Source organism: Pelophylax lessonae (genome assembly GCF_965119305.1).
Source record: "Pelophylax lessonae genome assembly, chromosome: 4".
NCBI lineage: Eukaryota > Metazoa > Chordata > Amphibia > Anura > Ranidae > Pelophylax > Pelophylax lessonae.
This window is the reverse complement of record NC_138771.1, coordinates 508,916,788-508,922,500: the sequence shown is the minus strand read 5'-3', so window position 1 is coordinate 508,922,500 and position 5,713 is coordinate 508,916,788. Positions and strand designations below refer to the sequence as shown.

The following is a 5,713-nucleotide window of genomic DNA, read 5'->3' as shown; positions in this document are numbered from 1 at the left end:
ATGAATCCATGAATTCTCATACCTGGAGATCTGCAGCAGATGCAAGAGGAATATGTGGCAAAATTCATTGAAAAATTAAACAGTGATTATGGTGATATTTCGCTCTCGTTTCCTTTGTCAACGGGTGCACCGACCCACCCATTCAAGCCTGGAGACAGAGTCCTGGTGAAGGCCCTCCATAAGCTGAAGTCACTAGACCCACACTACGGACCTCCTGCGACAGTTCAAGCAGTGACCAGAACAGCGGTATTGACAGATGACTCCCCGGTTTGGATGCACGCATGGCGACTGAAGGAAGGCCCACCTCTGGATCCCACGACTGCAGACCGAAGATTGTGATGAGTACCAGATGAATTCCAGTTGGATCCAGACAGACGCATTGGTACAATGCCAACGGACACCCCTACTCCTGGAAGACTTCCCATCCGTGCAGCAGTGGTACTCTTTGTAGCAAGCTCAACACTAGTAGCCACTGTCTGGTTACTTGCAACATGTGCTCACCACCCGGAGAACCTCTCCTCATTATGCCCTTCCTCACCCCAAGACACGAGAGAGACACAAGACATTCATGTCTCCACTTTACAGTTGAAGTCAAGCCTATTGGACACAAAGGATAACATATGGATGTTTATTGCTGCCAACATACTGAACTCTTCTGATTTTTGCCTTTCTGATCACTACAATTCCAATGATTTGTTCTCTACCTGCCTGCTAGCTGTTCCTACCCCAGTTAATGTTTTAAAAGTCTATTATAGTGGGGTGTGGGCCGACTCAAGTATGGAAGACACTGATGTATACACTCATCCAAATCTATATGCTTATTGTAGTGACAGATCCTCATATTCACTCACAGAAACAATGGTAGAGGTAGATACAGGATATGTAACCTCCGCTGAGGTATGTTACAACATGACCTGCAATAGAAGTTATATCCCTATGTGCACACAACCAAGTCGCCAGCCTACATACACCACAATATAATGTCACCTGTTTAGAACCTCATCTGTGCAAGTCAGTTACCAATAATATGACGTGCACTCATACAATAATGTAACCCAGTTACGTCAAGAATGTCCAGCTCCCTAAGGGATGGTTACCATCATGTGGGACTCATATAAAAAATGAAGGGATTTCCAGTCACTACTTACCAACCAGCCAGCAACCAGCCAAATTAACCTGTCTAACAGTATGCGTTAAAAACAGGGGTTTAGTTGCACACATTTGGAAATACATGCGTAAGCTGCAGGCCGCGCCAAGGCACCCTGATATCTGCAGTCCCTAACTCTACCTTTAAAGAGTCTCCACAATGGGAGCACATGCATTCTGATGAGATAGATGGAGGACAGGTGACTGGAGGGAGCCCACCCCTCCTTAAAGGCGCAGGGTCACACTGAACACCCAGGACATAGCACAATGGCAGCGAAGGTGTCAGTGCGTTGCCTGACCAATATAAACGTTATACGATATTGCAAAAAGTGGTCACCTCCTCCACCTATAACTGGTCTAGATAGTAAGGAGCACTGGAAGGGCAAACGCAGATCAAAAACGAAGGGATTTCCAGTCACTACTTACCAACCAGCCAGCAACCAGCCAAATTAACCTGTCTAACAGCATGCGTAAAAAACAGGGACTCGCTGTTCGCTCTTTCCTTGGAGCCGTTTCTGGGAAGAGTGCGGGCCAACCCCGACATCTCGGGAGTTAGGGTTGGAGGCCTGGAGTGCAAAGTATTGGCCTACGCCGACGACATGCTCTTCTCCATCACGAATCCGGCGATCTCGGCACCTAACCTGATGAAAGAACTGGAACGGTACGGCCTGTGTTCTAACTTAAAAGTGAATTTTCACAAATCTGAGGCTCTAGGGGTGGGCATTCCGGCCCCCCTTCTGACGCACCTGTCCTCGACTTTGCCTTTCAAATGAACCCAGGGAGCTCTGACATACCTCGGGACCCAGATCCCTTCGGATCTGTCTAAAATCTATGAGTTGAACTTCCCCCCCCTCCTGACCCATATTCGTGGCCTGCTGCAGTCTTGGAATACCGGACTGCACTCCTGGTTCGGATGGTGCAACTTGATTAAGATGTCGATCCTCCCTAAGATTCTGTACCTGCTGCAGGCGTTGCCTGTGAGGATTCCGGCCTCCTTCTTTGCTCAAACCCATAGCGCCTTTCTGAAATTTATCTGGACTCACGGGAGACCTAGGCTTTCTCGTGCCCAGTTGACCCTGCCGAAGCACTCTGGGGGCCTGGCCCTCCCTGACGTAGCTAGATACCATCAGGCGGTCCACCTTGGCCGGCTGATTGACTGGCGGAGACACAGTGCTGGTAAACTGTGGGTGCAGCTGGAAAGGGGGCAGACCGTCGCCTCCCTGGAGGGGTTACCGTGGGTCGGTGGGGACCTACCCCGAGGCCTCCGGGCGCACCCCACGATAGGCGTGACGATTGCAACCACTCGACGCCTCCTGTCCCACCCCTCCGTCTCCACGCTGACGTCCCCGCTTTATCCGGTTCTGGGTAATCCGGAGTTTTCCCCGGGGATGGAGGATCCGGCATTCCGCGGGCTGGTGACCAGGGGTATCTCTCAGGCCGTCCACTTCCTCAGGGGATCTCGGTGGCCGACAATAGAGGAGCTGATGTCGGGTGGTGGCTCCTTTCGGCTGGGGTTCTGGCACGCCGCCCTGGTGCACCACTACCTTCGCTCTTCGCCGGACCCGTCATTCGCTCGGGACCTCACTCCGTTTGAGGAGTACTGCGTGGGGAGTGGGAGCCTGTCCAAATCCTACGGCCTGCTGCTCACCCCGGAGGAGGACTATGTCCTGCCTGGGTTGGGCAGGTGGGAGCGGGATCTTCAGTTGCATCTCACCCCGGCGCAACGTCTGAAAGTATACACCCTGGCTTTGAAAACGCCGACCTGCGCGAAACTGCAGGAATTAAATTATAAAATTCTTACTCGGTGGTATAGGGTTCCCTCTCTCTTACACAAGCTCTTCCCGGACACGACGGACCTTTGTTGGAGATGTCAGAGTGAAGTGGGCACGATACTTCATATCTTCTGCTCCTGTCCCCGACTACGCTCCTTCTGGCGGGATGTCCGGGCTCTCCTGGGGGAGCTGTCGGACCGGGTTATCCCGGATACTCCGGAATTCTTTCTTCTCCAAGTCTCCTCTATGCCAATCTAGAAATGTAAGAAATCGATTATTCCCCACGTACTGAGTGCGGCCAAAGCTTGCATCCCGATGCTTTGGAAAACGACCAGAGTACCAACCATTAGGGACTGTATGCACAGGATGGAGGAAATCAACCGAATGGAGGACCTCACCCTTACGAGGCAGCATCGCAGGGAATGCTACGAGAAGATTTGGGGCTACTGGAATGTCTTTGTACTGTCAGGTCTTAAGGTCTTAAGGGCAGGTCTATGATGTGCGGTTAATCTCCACCCCGGAGATGCCTGTGGGATTGTCCATGCGGGGAATTTCCCCCTCTGATCCTCTCCCCCCCCGTCCCTACTTCCTCGCCTTCTTTCTTTACCTTTTCTGAGTTTCGCCCGGGCCCCTCGGGCTCTGTTCTCACTTATTTCTCCTACCTTCTAGTGAAAATCGGGGAGCGACGGCCGGGAAAGGTTTTTCTTTTTCCAAACTATGGTTTTTCCACATGTCCGTGGTGGTGCCTGGTTATTTGTGATTCCGGCTGGATATGATTGCCCTTTCCCCGGCACCGGGGATGGGCTCTACGACTACGCCAGGACCCCCATTGTTCACTGATTTGATATTATAGCTTGCTTCTCCTTTTGATGCTATGTTTGCTACACATTTCTGTACAATACGTATTGCAGATTGTTTCTCGACTGTTGTTCCTTTTCCACAAATAAAATATTTGAAAAAAAAAAAAAAAACAGGGACTCATAGTTGGACATATATCCCAGGAAATATAACAGGGGGTCCATGCACTCTCTCACGGCTCTCAGTAATCCTACCCCCAAAAAAATCAATTGCCCACTCACGGTCCCCTAGATCTTTGGGATACCCTCTCCCAAGCAACTGTGACTCAGCAGTACATTTGCTCTCTGAAACTGAATATATTTCTTTGGCTATATCCCTAGTTGGAGTCCTAGGCCTTGCTACGGAAAATCACAGACAACTGAGTAAGGTCGCCTGTGCTCTTGCAAAAGGGCTCAACCACACATCTAATGCTCTGGCTGAATTATTAATGGATCTCCAGGGCACTAGACAGGCAATATTACAAAATAGGCTGACCATTGATTATCTGTTGCTGAAGCACAACATGGGATGTGATTCTTTCGAGGGTATGTGTTGTTTCAATCTGAGTGACCATTCAAAATCTATACAAAGTCATATCAAAACATTAAGTGAATTAGCAAAGGAAATTAAGGAGGATATCAGTAGCAATTGGTGGGACTGTTTTTTTGGGTGGCTGCCTGGAACTGCATTTATCCAACGGATACTAATGACCTTAGTGGGGGTGATTGTGGGTATCATCATGTTATGCTGTTGTGCTCAGTGCATCCCTAATGTCATATCTATGTGTAGGACATGTATACTTACAGCAAGAGCACAGCAAACATACCCAGGAGGGCACATAGTGCTATTCTCAGACTCTAGGTGACCCCACCCTTATGAATAAGGTTGGGATCAAAGGTTGGGTTGAAAGAGTGTATCAATGTGCCTTAATGAAATATTAATATCCCACTTTCCCAGAGAAATACATTTCAGCTAGTGCCCACCTTACAATGGAATACGGTCTCTTGAAATTACATTAACAAGTCATACATTGATAATTACAGACATATTAACACATCTCATTCATACCTTCTGGACACTTAACAGTTAGACTTTGCATATAGATGACACCTGAATACATTGACAATTACAGACATATTAACACATCAGACAGCTCAGCATAGACGGGACGGCCCTTCCACAAAAGATACTCCAAACACAAGACGTCTCACATTTACATCAATGTGTTAGGGACAACAGAAACCTTTTCATGTATTTTCTTAGTAGATATATTCTATTGTTAAACTGACCCATGGATTGTACACCAGTTTAAACTGTTTTTTCCCGCTCAAATGGCCCATAAATATGTGAGCTGAAATGAAATAAATCAGATGTATTTCCATTAAAGCTTGAGTGCTGTATGCTTTTACATCTCCTGGCCAGAGGAGGGAAAATTCACTGCACAAGGGAGTCAGAACTGAAGGGTCTTAGGTCCGGGACCCAAATGCAAAATCATCTTGCAACTGCCTCCTGACGAGAACGAGCTAACACAGCCTTTTTCATTCACATGTACAAAAACTCCAACAGGGAGCTTAATTTTCGGCATTGTTTTTCTTTTGAAAATAATCATTGGTCTATTGGTCTTAGATTGGCGCCATCAGCTGTACATGCTAGTACCACTGTAAAACTGGACTTCTCATGTCCTGTTGTTTTAATCAACACTGTTTTTGCACCTTTTGAAATGACCGTTTTATTTCCAACCATATCGAAATTCATTGGAGTTTCATCCATAATTCCGATATTACTTAACGCATAGCCGTGTTCCTTGTGGTTGTTTATTACATATCGAGTGAAATTACTTACTTTGCCGTCGAGATCTGCAGGTAATTTTTGTGCAATTTTGGTCTTTTGCCTCAGTACCAGATTATGTATTTCCAAAAACCTAGTACACCAGGATACAGTGGCCCTAAATCCTTTGC

The 5,713-nt window shown here is 47.7% G+C and overlaps 1 pseudogene across 1 annotated transcript; it reads left to right on the top strand.

Moving 5' to 3' along the window:
• Window positions 1-387: 387 nt before the first annotated feature.
• On the top strand, window positions 388-4,620 carry LOC309552737 (annotated as a pseudogene). Its single transcript has 2 exons — window positions 388-1,103; window positions 3,893-4,620. The product of its transcript is annotated as an uncharacterized misc_RNA (transcript).
• The last annotated feature ends 1,093 nt before the right edge of the window (window positions 4,621-5,713 follow it).